The 17,357-nt window shown below is 42.7% G+C and overlaps 1 long non-coding RNA gene across 1 annotated transcript in view; it reads left to right on the forward strand.

Annotated features, from left to right (window-relative positions):
• LOC135974241 (uncharacterized) overlaps window positions 1-14,979 on the forward strand; it is a 62,085-nt gene extending 47,106 nt beyond the window's left edge. Inside the window, exon 4 of the long non-coding RNA XR_010591465.1 lies at window positions 13,342-14,979. This is a non-coding gene — a long non-coding RNA (uncharacterized LOC135974241). The remainder of the gene's footprint in view (window positions 1-13,341) is intronic.
• The last annotated feature ends 2,378 nt before the right edge of the window (window positions 14,980-17,357 follow it).

Raw genomic sequence — 17,357 nt, forward strand, 5'->3', positions numbered from 1 at the left:
AGCCCTGGCTTATGTTGCAGTGTAGACACACCCAGAGGAGAACTTAAGGTGCTGGATAGGAAGTGACCTATTGAAAACTGTAGCACAGACCTAGCTGTTCAGTACAGGGCCCTGGGCTGGAACCCAGAGTAGAGAGTGGGGACTGGGTTTCCCTACCATCCCCAAGGAAGGGGACCTTTAAGCTCACCAGAAGGGTTATCAAGCCCAGCATGGTGACTACAGGCTGAGCTGATGACGGGCTGAGGAAGATCCCCAGAGAGGGAGAAGAATTTGTTTGTGTTAGACATTTTGAGACTTTCAATTTGGACAGTTGTGACCCGGGAAGAGGTGCACTTAAGTTCGTGACCCTGCTGGAGGGGCTTGTCACTGGAAGAGAAGCCACCGAAGGGTTGGAGTGATTGTCAGAATGGGTTGCTAGATGAGAAAGCTTTTATGCCTTGCCCCGAGGAGGCACCTAGTGGTGAGTGAACTTGTTTACTGGGAGACAACCCCTTTTTTTGGATGCTTTGAATATACATAATATCAGTTTGCTAGACTATTGTAATCAAAATGGAGGTTATACTCTATAGATGAGTCTAAAGCAGAATAAAAGTTAGATGTAGTGTGCCAACTACCCTTCTCCCCCCATGCACTGCCCACAGGTGCTGGCCTGCACCTATTCCTCTCTGGGTTGGGCATTTTTTCCCTTTGCTTATGTGGGTGTGGAGACTCCTAACACAGACCCAAATGACACACACAGGAGGGGTTTGTAACCATTTATTTAAAAGAATATTAGGCAAGGGAATGGGTACAGACCAACGGGCTAGACCAGGGGTGGGAAACATAAGTGAATTCAACAACAGGGGTGAAACAGTAACACAATCTCTTCCCCCAACTTTTGGAGATACCCAAAGTCTCCTCCCTTCCTAGTGCCTCTAATACCACCAGTGGTGCACATAAAGCTGAGATGTGCTGCTTGGTGACTGCTCAGTCTCAACCTCTGGCCTGGTAAGGTATGTTGCTGCTCGGCTACTCGACCTTCACCTTGCTTCAGGATATACGTGAGTCTAAAGCGTTCACCACCCATCCCAGTCTAGCAGTGTCCTTCACGAGTCCTTTTCCCCAGGCTCCGTGCACCCACATCCAAGGCAACACAGTCCTCCTTACTTCCTACAGTGGCGTCTCTCTGCCAAGATGGTGCCTGCCCTCCAGCTTCTCCCAATAGTCCTGGAATTGTCTGCCTTTTTGCCCTTCTGGGCCGATGATTCTCCAGGACTTGGCTGCTTGCACTTAGATGCCATCTGCTAGCTTCTTACACTATTTAAGGTGGGTTAATATCTTTTGGACCAAATTCTGTCAATGAATAGGGTGTGAAAAATTCGGATGGGGTGGGGGGCAATAGGAGCCTATGTAAGACAAAGCCCCGAATAATGGAACTGTCCCTATAAAATTGGTACATCTGGTCACCCTAGTTGGTGAAAGAGAACTCCTGAGATCTCTGTGGAGCTCAAAAGCTTGTCTCGTTCACCAGCAGAAGCTGGTCCAATAAAAGATAGTGCCTCACCCATCTTCTCTCTTTGTTTAAATCTGTCTCTTCTCTTAGGCTCTGATTCAGTAAACAACATAAACAGTTGCTTAAATCCATTACTATTCAATGAAGCATTCAGTCTGTGCTTATGCCCCTTTGAAGTCAATGAGGCCTAAGCATATGCTTAAAGTTAAGCATGTATTCATGTGCTTTACTGAATCAAGACTTTTAAAATGGATAGCTACGTAACTGAGATAGTGGACTGCCCAATGGGATTCATATGTAGTAAAGAAGACAAGACTGTAACAAAGACAATTTAAAAAGTTGGCGAGCAGAAGTGGTGAAGGAGATGAAAAGGAGGCTTCAGTGAAAAAACCCTCCAGACAAAACTGTGGAAAAAAACAACATTACCTGCAATAAAGTAAAGCATTAGATCAGCTGCAATCTACTGCCAGCATATGATTGTGAAAACCCACGAAATGTCTCACTAGTTTTGGTTCTGTGCTTCAATGATTTTCTGATGTGCACTGGGAAGTCCCGTCATATAAAGTTTGTACTGCAGGACTGTGTAATAGAGTCAATACCAAAGTTTAGGGAAAAAGTAAACAAATTACCTTCATATTAGTTATTTAAAAATAATAGCATGGTTAATAACCCTATATTCCTGAATGATGAATGTTGGATCTTCAAGAATTATCCAAAGGACTGAATTCTCCTTTTATTACTAGTTTAGATCTGTTAAGTCTCAATCCACTTATTGGTGATCTGCACTGATTTTCACTTGTGTAATAAGGAAGATCAGGCCCTGTGTCTTCAGTATGAAATGTATTGAGTACTCATGAAAAGTGCTAATGGTGATTCACCAGTGCACTCCAGCTGCTATGTGGTGCTCTGGTGATACAAGGCAGCCAGAATGTACCAGTGAATCTGGTCATCTGTATTTTTTTTCTAGCTTTATTTTTCTGAAGTTTTAAGTAGACATGATATGTTCTTATTATCCTCAGGAAAATTATAATTTTTCTCTGTTATAACTTTCATTTTACATAGTCCAGAAAATGCCCTGGTGAATTAGATAATGTATTTTTAAATGCATGCTGTGTCATGGTGCGGTGAGGCAATAGCTCAGGGATGTTGTTCTTTAACACGTGCTGGAAGGGAAGAGTGGTAGTTATGCTAGTCATTAAAAAATTTTTAATGTATTTTTTTTCTCCATTTGTTGAAAATATTGGAGTGCTCTTCATGAGGAAAAAAATTAAATAGAAATGAGAGCCTTAGTTGGCTAAAAGGATATACTATGATTAAAAATCACCTAATTAAAAAAAATCAGGAAATGACACTGAAATTATAAAACCTGAAAGAACATGAAAAATCTCATTTACTCTTCAGCACGGATTTTTTTTATTTACTTTTTGCCCTTTACTCAGCTGAGACAGTAAAACTAAACTGAGAAGTTTCATTTTTCTTTCGAGTCCAATTCACTTCCTGGTTCTAAGGCATTAGTCCAATGCTGCAATGTTTGGGTTGAAAGTACCACAAGAGAATCCAGTTGTTTTTTTCCTGAAAATAAGCCAATTAATGATACAATCAAAATGTTGAGTTTCAAATGACATCTCTCTCTAACCTAAGATTTGCAAGGTATTCTACAGTGCTTATACCTGTAGTACTTAGGAGCGGAATAGGTAATTTTGGATTGGCCAAACATGTCAATAGTGAGCTTATAATAAATTCTGCTCCTTATTTCTCCCAAGTTCCAGGAGCTTGTCTAATGCCCTGCCTCTGCCATGTTAGTATTTCCTTGGGCCTGGTTCAGCCATGACCTTTCACCTTGGGTAGTCCTGCAGCCATTTTGATTTGCTAGTGTTTTATACCCACCTTGCACTGTAAAGCACTGCACAAGGAACAAGGCAGGAGAAGATTAGGTCCCTTGTCTTCTCTTATGATGGGCGGGTTTGACAAATAGGTGGATCTTGCAACATATTCTGCAGTTGGCCAGGTTGCTTGTGAAGTGTTTGTGAAGCCAATTGGGCTACTTAATTTTCAAGATTGAAATTCCCATTTAATGGCTGATGGTGAAAAGTTAGCACTGGTGGTAGCACTACTTGGAATCTAGGTGTAACCCCCTTTTCCTCCCTGGGTTACTTGGGAGCAGGCAATACTCACTTATGTGCGTGGGTGCTTGATGTTGTTGACATTAAAGAAGATTCTGAGTATTTCTGTTGGATAGGTGGGAATCCTCTATTCATCCCTCTGCTGCAGTCCCTTTACTCCTAAAGGAATTTAAAATTGGCGGTGCCTCCACCTGGCTGGCCCCTGTACACACTCAATGGCATGCCTTGGGAACCTCCAGGAATACAGCTATTTTAACAATAAATAATAATATTATAATCTGTAGCATGGGTATAACTCAAAAATACCAATTATAAACAATATACATCCAATATACTTAAATTAGAGTTAACACACCTTTACTTAACAACTTAAAAAATTCAGGGTATAACAGACTAAAATTATATGTCACTCCTAATTTAAATCCACAGGTGGCAGTTGCATAAAATCCATTAACAAATATAGTATACAGTAATAAATGAAACATATCTAACTGGCATTCACACTGCCACCCTTTACCCCACCCTGGAGCGTACACTCCTCTGGATTTCAGAGTCCCAGACACTAGTTTGCGTGAGTGCACTTGGAGCTCTGCAGCTGGAGACAGCACTCTGTTGGTTCTGTGGATCAGACCAGCCAAGGTAACAAGCTGCACAACCCCGCTGACGACTGGAGCTGGCCCCATCAAATGTCAGCAGCTCTGGGTCCTGCTTCGATGGGAAGATCGCTGTGCCGCTCCTCAGACTCAGTCTCTCTGCTGTGCCTCTTCCCTTGCAAGTACTTTCCCAAACCAGAATGGGGGTCATTCACAGTTCCATCACTGCAGGCCCACCTCAGTCAGTTCTAGGCACAGCATCAGTCTCTGCCCTGGCTCCAGTGAAGCCTCTAAGGCTCCCTGCTCGATCAAAGCCCCTGCCGGCTCCCAGCCACAGCTCCTGGCTTCCTAGCAGCAGTTCCTGGTATGGTCAGAGCTCCACAGCAGCAATCTCACTCTCTTTCCCAAAATGGCGTCCACCATCTGCTCTCCCTGCACGAGGAAGTCTCCCCCTCTTTCCCCAAGGCATCATCGGAGTTGTAGTCTCTAAGGCCTGGTCCACACTAACCCCCCACTTCGAACTAAGATATGCAACTTCAGCTACGTTATCCCCCTCGAAGTACCTTAGTTCGAACTTACCGCGGGTCCAGACGTGGCAGGCAGGCTCCCCCGTCAGCTCTGCATACTCCTCTCGCGGAGCAGGAGTACCAGCGTCGACGGCGAGCACTTCCGGGATCGATTTATCGTGTCTAGGCAAGACGCAATAAATCAAACCCAGAAGATTGATTGCTTATCGCTGGACCCGGAGGTAAGTATAGACGTACCCTAAGGCTAGATTGCAGCACACAGGCTTTTCCCCTGGAACACTCCCAATAAAGTTCAGAGGCCCTTCTAGTAAAGGGTGCCTACATAGGGTCGAGTTCTGCTCTCAGTGATGTCAAATGCAAAACTCCCATTGCCTTCAGAAGTGCAGGACCAGGCCCCTACTGGGTAGAGGTGAGCTGGGACTGAAATCATGGATCTGGAGGTGAGTTTGCAGCTAAAACCTGTCTGTATAATGGACTGAGTTTGAACATCCTGGACTTGGAGAAGCTTGAGTTTGAGAGTGTATGGCTCAGGACTCTTGGTTCTGTCTATTATAGAGATAAAGGAACATGTTTTGCTCTCAGTTAGTGAGATGTAAATCTGGAAGGACTCCATTGACTTCAGTGGAGTTACTCCTGATTTACAGATTTAGAATCCAGATCTGGACCTGAGGTTTTGGTTTGGGCCCCTCTCTCCTGCCTGTGCCTTATGAAGAATACTTCATTGTAATGTAGGCAAATACACTCACCAGAAATTGTTGTTTGTAGAAGAGGGTTGTTCACATGACAGTAGCAATAGACCAAGAGCAGTTGATTCAGAGTGGAGATCTGAGGCAGCCAGGAGGAGATTATAGGAAAAGAGGAGCTGTGAAATCCAATAAGCAAGGTCTGAAGTGGTCAAAGAAAGGAGATCACAGAAGCAGCCTAATTTCCTTCTTTGACAAGGTTACTGGCCTAATGGATGGGGGAAACTGTATATGTGATATATCTTGCTTTTTAGTAAGGCTTTTGACACAGTCCCACTCAAGGCTTTGGAATGGAGCCCGGAGCTGGAGTGCGGAGCTGCTCTGGAGCAGTGGAGCTGCAGGTTTTTGCCTGGAGCTGGAGTGGAGCCGGACCACAGCTCCAAAGCCCTGGACTCCCACATGACATTCTCATAAGCTAACTATGGAAATGAGGTCTAGATTAAATTACTATAAGGTGGGTGCACAACTGGTTGAAAGACCATACTCAGAGTAGTTAACAATGGTTCACTATCAAACTGGGATGATGTATCTAGTGCAGGGATGGACAAATTTTTTGGCCCAAGGGCCACATCTGGGTATGGAAATTGTATGGCAGGCCATGAATGCTCATGAAATTGGGGGTTGGGGTGCGGGAAGGGGTGAGGGCTCTGGTGTGAGGCCAGAAATTAGGAGTTCAGGGTGTGGGAAGGGGCTCCGGACTGGGACCGGGGGTTGGGATGAGGGCTATAGCTGGGGGTGCAGGCTCTGGGGTGGGGCTGAGGATGAGGGGTTGGGGTGCAGGAGGGTGCTCTGGGCTGGGACCGAGGGGCTCAGAGGGCAGGAGGGGGATCAGGGCTAGGGCAGGGGGTTGGGGCACAGGAGGGGTCGGGGTGCAGGCTCCAGGTGGTGCTTACCTCAAGCAGCTCCTGGAAGCAGCGGCATGTCCCCCCTTCGGCTCCTATGGTATGGGCAGCCAGGGGGCTCTGCACACTGCCCCATCCACAGGCACCGCCCCTGCAGCTCCCATTGACCGCAGTTCCTGGCCAATGGGAGCTGCGGGGGCGGTGCCTGTGGATGGGGCAGCGTGCAGAGCCCCCTGGCTGCCCATACCGTAGGAGCCGGAGTGGGGACATGCCCACCCCAGATCTAGTTGGTTCTTAGCATCATTCTGTCTTTCCATAAACATTTATATCAGCTGTTTTCTCTTATATTTTATAAGTCACAGTGACATGTGATATTGCCAAATATATATCAGATGAACCTGCTTATTACTTTATTGTTTGTGGTATGAATATGAACTTTAACTTCCTGTCTTCCAATTTAGCTTACTGTCTAGCTTTTTCACTGTCTGGGTCATTTCGTGTTACAGCTGGAGCTTCCTGTTTTCAAACACAAGATATCGGCCCACTGCGTAAACCTGAGGGGCAGCTTGTACAGAAATGATGCATGATTCTAGTTGTTTGTCTGAATAAATTGCATTTACGTAATGGAAGCAGTCAGGTGTCATATCAGTCTTGTGCACCAGTTCTTCAAGTACTTCCCTATTTACAGTTCTTGTTTCTTGATATGCAACTTTCTCAGCTGCTTGAAAAAATACTTACTGATTAACTTGCTGTGGCACAGATCATGAAAACCTTCCTCAGGCAAAACTCCCATTGATTTCAATGGCCAGATTCTAAAAGCCCTCACTTTAGGCAAGCTCCCATTGAAGGCAATGGGTGTTGTCTGAGTGAAATCTAGAGCAAGAAATGGAATGATTTGAGGCATGATTGTACTCTCAAGATCAGCACTTGAAGAGGTCACTCTGGACATGTATCATCTCTCCAGCGTGCAAGGGGGTAGGGGCAATTGCTTCCATAACGTTAGGACCTTTAAAAGTGGTGATGGTGGGGAGGGAGTCCTTGTTAGGAAACAGACGCATCTTTGCTAGGAAATGGGGGTTGCCAGGACATAGAGCTAGCATGAAGGCACAGGGCCTCTGTATGGATAGTTCTTACCTTCAGCAGATAGCTCAAGATCCATGGATTGCTGGGGAACCACCGGATTTATTCTCCAGGGTGGGGCTGCAAGCCCTGATGGAACAGTGATGAAGAAAGTCCATAAAAGGAACTTTTGTGGTGATTTCTGCCATCTTAACCCACTCCCACAGGTTTTTTGGAAGGGATGATCCGACTCTTGCTCCTGTAGGTAGTAGTGAGTACTAGAGTAATTTCTGCTTGTTCTCACATGAAGCAGCAGCAATATTGCCTACCCCAAGTGCTTGAAAACCATGACTTAGGCCCCAAAGAATCAGGAAATTTAAAACTATAAGAATAAATTTGGAGTTCTTTACTTTATTTCTGGTTTCTGAGTCTTCAGTATACACTTGAGTCATACTTTCAAACTTTTCTCCAAAAAATATGAGGGCTAGAACTTTTTTTTTTTTTTTTAAATGAAAGCTGACATTCACATGACTTCCTGATACTAGCAGCTTGGACTTTAAGAAAAACTCCAGATATGGCACTAAAAACATGTGAATTGGCAACACTGTAGCAGAGCCTAAAAATCAAATCCTCATCTCTTGTTTATTTGCTTCGTTCTCGTTCAGTGAGATGCACCCTGAACAACTAATTAAACTGGACAATGTTCATTCTGCCTCTGAAGAAAGTCCCCATTAATCTACTTTAAGTTGCTTGATTAATTGTCCCCACTGAAGAGTTTATTAATTACTAATTCCAAAAGAAAAATCAATTGGAACCTCCTTCTAGTAAAGAGAAGAACAGGAGTACTTGTGGCACCTTAGAGACTAACAAATTTATTAGAGCATAAGCTTTCGTGGACTACAGCCCACTTCTTCTAGTAAAGGAGACTGAATGTGGGTGCACACAACATTTAAGCTAAGGCACTGTAAAGGAGCCTTGGTGCGAATGAGAATAGTGCCCGTAGAGTTTTCTGTCCATCTGGCTTTTCTGAACACACGTGAGAAGCTGACTGAACCTGGCAAACAGTGAATATCCAACTATTATAGTTATATAAAGGACGTGTGTTTATACGTATGTACATCTTTTAAATATTCAGCAAGAATACTTAAGTGACTCCAGTACATAAGTGATCTTCTCCACTGGTGTGATTTTTTAAAAAAAAGCCTTTATTTGATGCTTAATAATACAACTCAGGTTTCAGCACAGATCTTGATAAATTCAAGTTGTCAAAGAAAATGTTGTCCTCAGAGTCTGAGTGATAATGGAAATTAATGGGCGACAGATGACCTTGAGGAGACTCAGTTTAAAATGGAGTTATCAAGCTAAGGGAAACAAGCAAAAAAGTAGCCTGTATGTAGTAATGTGGCAGCTGAATTGCTTGTCAACCTACACTGGAAGACAAAGACATGGCTTCCTAAGAACCCAGAGAAATGCTATTGAAAAGTGTGTGCTCCCTTTAAGGTCTATACAGAGCAATGTTTGCTCTTATTAATAACATTCACTTACTTTTGAATTTGCAGTGTGTCTAGCTGGCCAAATGGGTGTGTGTGTGTGTGTGTGTGTCCTGAGGGACAATGATCTGGCCTCAGTTATACATGCCTTTCGCAGCAGATACAGCATCCAGCCAGGGAGCTAATATTGAAGCAGAGACCACAGGAGAAAAGGGAATCCACGAAGGACAGCAGCAGGAAGGTATACCAGTCTGATTCCTTGCCCAATGAACAGGACTGGCTGCTTTCCTTCCTTCAACTCACGGACCACTCCTCTGCCTATAGCTGGGCCCTGCAGGGAGCCTTGGTAGGATGGGTGGGTAAACATAGCTCAGGAGATGAAGAAAAAGGAATCTTGAGGGGAAGAGATGCTTACAGGAAAGTACTATCTAGCAGGAAGTTCTATTAGCTTGGGGAGATGAAAGCCCTGTTAACCCAGGCTGCACCATCTTCCCCCGCCTCTCTAGGTAAACCCTGCCTCTCCTCTTGAATGCATCCTACCCCCTCCAGGTCATGATCCTCCTGTGATCTTTCTGTGTGAAGTCAGAGGATGTGAAGCATGACTACAGGAAGCAGAGGAGTGTGTTTTAACCATCAATTAGAAAAAATTGTAAAAGTTGTCGTTTGTTTAAAATTCCCAATCATTTGGAGAAAGTTGTTTGTTGGGGTGAGGAAATCATTTGTAAAATTTACTGCTAGACACCTAGACTTTATGGGGGACAGACTGACCGACATCACTCTTCCAGCATCAATAATCGGCAAGGATGGAGGTTGCATACTTCCCATTGTTGGGTCAAGATGTGAAGTGCACACATTTGTGTGCATCATTACACTGCACAGCTCCAGGCCTGGAGGCTGCGTGAGGCATCGTCTTCACACCTATGAGTTTTCTTGGCTTGTCGTTATGTGCATTGGGCAGCTAGAATTTGGATCAAGCTGTGTAAACTTTAAATAAGTATAAAAGGTATAAGATTTCTTACACTTAGTGACACGTTCTTAGTAAGCTTATATTGTTTGGGCTCTTAGTTAATGCAAATGGCAGTTACAAGCAGGCGAGGAGAGAATTTCAATACAACCTACATGACAAAAAGAACAAACAAACCGCTAGACAGGATTTGGAGCAAACTCTAACTTCTATAAAGGTGGGTTTCTTTTCTTACTCGGAATTCTTCCACTTATGCTGTATGCTCTTGCTGCAGGGTCTGTGTGTGTTCCACCTCCTCTCTACAGAACAGATTCTGCTTAGGAAAGAAGCTGTGCTATTCTAGCCCTTACAAAGCTACAAAGAAAATTGCCTAATTACCGAACAGTACGTATTTCCTGAGAGTTTGGACATATTCTGGTCTCTTGAGTCAATAAATCCTTTCAATCCCACAATGTAAAAAATATAATAACATTAATATTTAGGATGTGGTGAAACAAATGGACAGAAACCAGGAAATTCATAGCTGGAGCTTGCCTGGAACTTCAATGCATGGCTATTTTTCACAAAGCTCTGAGTCAAGTATATTAAGGAAAATTAAGGATTATCTAGTGTCAAAATTAATTGTGAATTTCCTGTCTCTTCTTTTGAGCTTAATATCCCTTTACCCAGTTTTCCTCACTTTTTAAAGATTTGATTTCAGTTTTCTCCAAGAATTGTTTGTAGGGCTGACCAGGCCACTTGGTAATCTCTAAGTGAGAACTCTTTGACAGCACCAAACTAATTCCATTCCTGGCCATGCCACAGTTTTCCTGTGTGGCCTTGTGCAAGTAACATAATCTCTCTGTACTTTGATTTCTCTATCTATAAAATGGGAATAATAATACTTACCTAGCTTACCAGGGTGTTGTGAGGCATAATTTATTTTACTTTGCTATCTTTGGGGGGAAATTACTAATATATATTCTTCCATATACATATATACATATATGCACACAGGTAAAATCATTGACTTCAGAACAGATTCACTCATTTAACAAGTAAATAATCATTTTTTTCCACTGCCATTTTGCCTGAAAGTTGTGCATGATTAAGACTTGGGGTGTTTGAGATCCTGTTAGATCTTGTGCTAGGCAGCTGTCCATTACTCAGAAAACTCATGTTGCATCATTGATTTGCTATTCTTTAAGAGGGAACTTTTTCTCCTGCTTGGAATGCTGAGTTTAGGCTATACAAATAGTTTGAGAACTGAACTGTTTGAGAACTGTGAATAAAACATTCCTTTCAGCATCCAGGCAAGTTGTGTTAGCAAAAATGTATTACTGCTGTGATGTAACACAACATGACTAGTTATTTACATGACTCTTATTCACGTTTCATACTAGGAGTGGGCATGGCTTTTTTTGGTTTGTTTGTTACAACTAAATGCCTCTTTTTATTATTCAGATGTCCCAAAATATTAGCACTGAATAGAATTCAGCATTACATAAATACTTGTAAAATTGCCTTATTTCTAAAACTGGATCATTTTGGCGACTTATGCTATTAAAAATAGGCTTAATTTTCTTACATGTCTCCTCCATGAAGACAGGAAGTCAATATTTTGCGTAAAATTCTTTACAACATTAGTCCTGGGAATTGCCCTTAACTTCCATAGTGTGCAATCTTGTAATTTATATAGGTAGAGAACGATATAGGCCTACATTTCCAGGTCTGGTGCAAGACTTGTTTTGGGGGGCCAAGGTAAATTTACATTTCCTTGTGTTCCTTTTATCCTGAGACCAATGTTGTCCCCAGTACATGTTAGAGCAGCCTCAGAGCTGCATTAAATTGAGCCCAGCTGCCAAAGGCCCGAAAGAGCTGTTTAAGCAGCTGAAATCTCCCTAGAGCAGTGGCAAACGGATCACATCCTCTTTTTTCTACTCAGGCCCTCTGTGTTGGAAGGGAGATGTTTGCTCTGTTGCCTCTGGGATTCCCCTTATGCTGGGGGATTCCTCAGGAGTCTGCTTAAGCTCTACAGCTCCTTTGTGAAGTTCTGTTTATATCTGAGATAATTATTTGAAATATCAACTCTTGTAACTTGGCTTGATTAGGTCTCCTCCATGTCATGCCTTCCTAGGGAGGGAGATTGATTCTTCAGCTGGTCCCTATGCAGAATGGCTGCAAACACAGTCTCCCAGGGCTGCAGTCAATAAGAGATCAAATGTTCTGTGGTTAAACTTGTTTCTCTCCTTCATTCATAGATCACACATTAAATCAGAAATTCCAAAGACCTTTTCTGCTTCTTAGATAACTGAAAGAGAAAAAGAGACAGCTGTTGGTTAAAAGGGGTGACACGAGTGGGCCCCATTCTGGAAAATGATGTGAAGTCCTTTAAAATCCAGTTGAATGTTTGACAGCAGAAAGCCTGCTGCCAGCTGAATTTGTACTTAAATGAAATTCTCCCCAGACTTCCCTAAATTCTGTTCATGTGAGTAGGGCAAACAGCTGGAGCCTGTGTGAACTACTGGGAAGAGAACTGTTGGAGCCAGGGAGTATCCTGAGTTTTAATCTGGTCTTGTGCTACTGACTCATTGTGTAACCCCGAGTAAATCACTTTACTTCTTGGTGCTTTTGTCAGCTGAGCTTAGCTGGAAAATTGAGTAAAAAGCAAAAACAACACTGGGAATCTGATTCTGCAGCTGAACTGGGTAAATTTGTGGGTCAGGGCCTGATCCTACACCACTGACTTCAATGGGAGTTTTGCCATTGACTTCAATGGTAGCATAATCATGGATTTAAATGAACTGCAGGAAACATCCAATATATTTCTGGCTGTGTATAGACCCTGTAAGGAGTGGATTTATTTCAATGGAATCAGCCCATTTCTAATATGTTAAACAAAAATGATTCAAGGGGTTGAGGTCACCAAAAGCTTGTCAATTGCCTGTGTGACATTACATAAATCAGTTAGTTTTTTCACTACATTTTTACAGTTCTCTCAACTTTCAATAGTATTTCACTCAGTGCGGCACCACTTTGAATTTAGTCTCGTCAATAAAAAGTGTAAATTGGGAGTGCGGGAGAGCCTTAGAAATAACAATGGGAGAGTATGTTGTTCAATGGCTAGAGCAGGGGACTGGTTGTCAGAAGCACAGGTTTCTAGTCCCAGTTTTGCCACTTAGTGAACTTGCCTCTGTGCTTCTATCCAGTGTTTATACGAATGCTTACTCTACCTGACAGGCATGGTGTGAGGCTCCCTTGTTGTAAAGCACTTTCAGATGCTGAGATCAAAGGCGCTATTAAAAACAAAAGTTAAAGTGGAATGACTAATGTGAATCTGTACTGGAAACAAAGGCTATGCTAATATTTGGTTTGCTGATGTCACTGGAAGGAGGAAAGAGCTCAAGAAAGCTAGGGAGCTATTAAAAAGAAGTGAAAGAAGAAAAGCAGCAGGCCTTGCATGCAAAAGCATGAAAAAGAGAGAGAAGCGGGATAGAATTTATTTTCTCTTTTTCTCCTCCACCCACAGGCCCCTGAGACTCCTTGAAAAACAGACATTCTGAAAAAGTGTGTTGGTGCATCTCTGAGTTGTGTGACGTCACAGACAGCTTGAGCCTTGCTCTTGGGGTTTGTTATGATGTCACCACAATCCCCAAGTTATTTCAAGCCTCATCAATATGACTCCTGCACATTTCTCCATTATGTGCAAATGCTACATTAACCACTGTAAACTTCATTCATAACTTTGTGAGATCTTATGCTGAGTATCCAAGGGTGAATGACTTAGCTGTAGTTTTATTGTGTTCGGCTCCTTTTTTTTTTATTACTTCACTATAGAGAAGCCAGTTCCTATTACTGAAATCCATCTGAGAGAGATCTTATTACCTGAAAAAATGTTTTTTGATCTTTACACTTCAAAGGTAATCCTTTTCATGTCTGCAAACGGTTGGGGCCTGCCACATGAATCCCATTCTTATGCTTTCAGGAGTGCCTGTGTCAAAATCCTCATCTTTCTCAATGCTTATAGTTCAGCTGATTCATTTTTTTCTGTTTAAAAATGTGTGATTATTTTTCTTTTTCTTTCAAACTATGGACATTTATTTAAAAAAATACTTTGTGGTGTAAGTATATTTTATTTTTATTATTATTATTAAGACGGGAACATGTTTCCTTGTTTAGAAGTTATAACAAACAATTTTCAAATGTCCCCTCTCCAGGCTTATTGTCTGCCTCTGAAAATCTATAATGTTTCTGACAGATGTGAGTCTGAACTCAGCCACTTAAAATCTGGGGAAGTGAAAATCTCAACCCACATCTAGACCCAACCTTTACATATAGCCCCTCTCTTTGAGGTTGAACCAAAACCATGATCTGTTCACCCCAGAAATTTGGTATGTTTGAAAATCGGAACTGGATCTGAATTCTGAAGATTGATTCCCATCTTCCTGATTTGAACAGTGCCATTTTTAGGAATTAGCTCTGTTTAGTGTAGCCATCCTGAAGTTATTTTGATTACATAGATAGTAAAGGGAACAATTAGCAATGCAATCTGATTAAATTTAATCAGAGTTCTTTCTCATAACTTTTGGATTAAACAAAACATTATTCACTTGTGCACCTATTGGTTACTATAAACTTCTATGAAACTGATGAGAAGTTATGGTTCTTTGTTTTGAAGAAAGTAGATTATATGAACAGTGAGAATTTAATTGAGTCAACTTTTTAAATTTTCACTCACAAAACTCCATGGGCACCTGTTTCTATAGGCAAGCTGCAGATTTGTGCATGCAAATTGACATTTTCAGAAGAAGCATGGAAACAAAGATAAGATTTTTGGTTCAAGCATGGGACTGGGAGACGCAAATCTTCTTCCAGACTCTGCCACAAATGTCTTGTGGGACCTTGAGCCAGTCATATAAGCTAAATTTTTTTAAAGGAGCCTGTCATTTTGGGTACTTCCAATGTGGGCCCCTTGGCATATATCAGATGTGCTTTTGTACCTGATGACTCCAGTTGAAGTCAATAGGAATCATATGTGTTTACAGTCTCTGAAAATCAGACCATAAGTAAATAAAATGTATTCATATTTTTGAAATTAATGTGATATGAAACAGTCTGTCATGAATAACACTTTGCTTGACAACCCACTCTACTGAGTATTTTTGTTTCACTCTCTATTCTGAATCACTGATTAGATTTCTCTAAAATACAAATGAAGCAGTTTTCTCTTACTGGTTGACGAGTTTGTTTATTGCACTCTTCTGCAAATGTGTTTTCTATGTGCTAAACAGACCATTTCAACTTATGAGCCATTATGGGTATTTGTATTATCTGATACTAATCATAACATTCCTTTCAATAAGACTGTACCAGCATCTCCATTGTAAATCATGTTTATAATGGGTAAGCCTGAATCTTGCTTTGCCTAACACAGGATGTTGAACAGAGAAGCAGCTCTGATCCTGCCTGCCCTGTATGTGGCAGGATTTGATGGGAGGATGAGGAAATCTGCCATGGAGTAGACTTTGTCACTCCTCTGAAATGGAGCATCATGTATGCACACCCATTTAATTCTTGCTGCTGAAAGGTAACATACATTCTAGCAAGGGAGCTTGACGTGACCCCTAGGGTTACCATACGTCCGGATTTTCCCGGACATGTCCAGCTTTTTTGGTCCTCAAATCCCCGTCTGGGGGGAATTGCCATAAAGCCGAACATGTCCGGCAAAATGCTTTGTCGGCATCCCTGTCCCCTGCTTACCTTAGAGCGGCTCCGGCGGCGGCGGCTGCTGCTGCTCCCCCCAGACACCTCAGCTCTGTGTAGCTGAAGAGCGGAGCTGCCTGAGCGCTACCGGCTTCACAGTTTGCCAGGCAGCCCCCAGACCTCCAGACCCTGCGCCCCCGGCCGGGCGCTTCCCCAGCGCAGCCGGAGCCCGGGAGGGGAAGCGCCCGGCCGGGGGCGCAGGGTCTGGAGGTCTGGGGGCTGCCCAGCAAACTGTGAAGCCGATAGCGCTCGGACAGCTGTTTCGTGTGGCTGGGAGGGAGGAGGAGAGGGAATGCGGGGCGCTCAGGGGAGGGGGTGGAGTTGGGGCGGGGCCAGGGAAGGGGCAGGGCCAGGGCCCGGGGGAGTGTCCTCTTTTTTAAATGTTTTAATATGGTAACCCTAGTCAGTGACCCCTATTCCTAGTAGGAGTATGATGCAATGGGTGAGATGTTAGTTCAGCTCAAATCTTCCTTGTGCATGTCTGTGACCCATACAAGGGCTTTTTCTTACTACTTTCATGTCTGGAAAGAGGCTCCCTACCTTTCCCTCCCTCTCCCCCCCCTTGCAACCACACAGAGCACAGGGTAGTCTTGAGCCCCCCGCAGTAGCGTATGGGGAGGTAAACACAGATGGCAATTACCCACTTTAGCAGTATGGAGTATAGTTTAGGTTAGTTTACCCACTTATTTTTTTACCATTACACCAAACCAGTGTCTCAGTCTTTACAAATCACTAGTAAACAAGTTCAGAGATATGAGTATGACAGTAGCTGGGCCATGCCATAATGGAGAGCAGCACAACAGCCCATAATGCTGTACATTAACATGGTTGGTTCAGTGTGATGTAGCTGGCCGCCTTGGTTCACAAGCAGAACAGAAATAAGCTAGCAAGAAGAGTGAGTTTCTATGAATTCCCTAAAGAGTATAATTTGTACTGGCCAGGGAAAGGTCACTGGTAGGACAACACACACAGGATTAGAGACACAGACTTGGCTTGATGATTTATTTTTAGTTTGAAAGCAATATCACTTTGCTAGTATAGTATTCTAGTTGCAATCCATGACAGATGGGAAGAATCCACAGCCATTTGGACTCCTTATAGTATTTCAGCATTTACCACTGAATCTGATTTAGCCCATTGTGTGAGATTTTTAGAGAGAAGTGATCAAAACAAAACAAGTAATATAAACCAAATTCTTTTTTTTTTTTTAAACTGGAACCACTCCAATAGATACATTAGTAAACTTAGTGCAGGCTGCCAACAAAGGCTGACCTACCATCAGGGTAAACTTTCTGTTAGAAAGCAAAAATGTGCGCACATTTTAGAGACTTTTTTTTTACTACGTTGGATTACAGATAAAATGTTAAAATGCCATTAAACTCAATTAGACATTAAGCTTTGTTTTAGATTTCCTTTTGGCTTTTGTTGCTCCCTCACAACTTTGTGTCAAACCATTTCAATATAGTTCAGGGGTTTGGCACTTGAAATAACAAGGCATGTTTGTGACAAACAGCTTGTTGTGAGGATAATACCTAGCAATTCTCACAGGCAGCTCTCTGTGTGCTTTACAAAGGGTTAATACCAATTTTACATCTGGAGAAACCTACTTTGGCAAAATTCTCACAGAGAATCAATGGCAGAGCTGGGAATCGTATCAATGATTCTTGATTCTAGCCAATGGAACATGCTGCCTCCATTGTTACATGGATTTCATGGGGATACTGTTTACTTGTACACAAGAATACATTTGTTTTGCTAACATGCCTCTGATATTAATAGCCA

Source organism: Chrysemys picta, chromosome 11 (assembly GCF_011386835.1).
Source record: "Chrysemys picta bellii isolate R12L10 chromosome 11, ASM1138683v2, whole genome shotgun sequence".
NCBI classification, from domain to species: domain Eukaryota; kingdom Metazoa; phylum Chordata; order Testudines; family Emydidae; genus Chrysemys; species Chrysemys picta.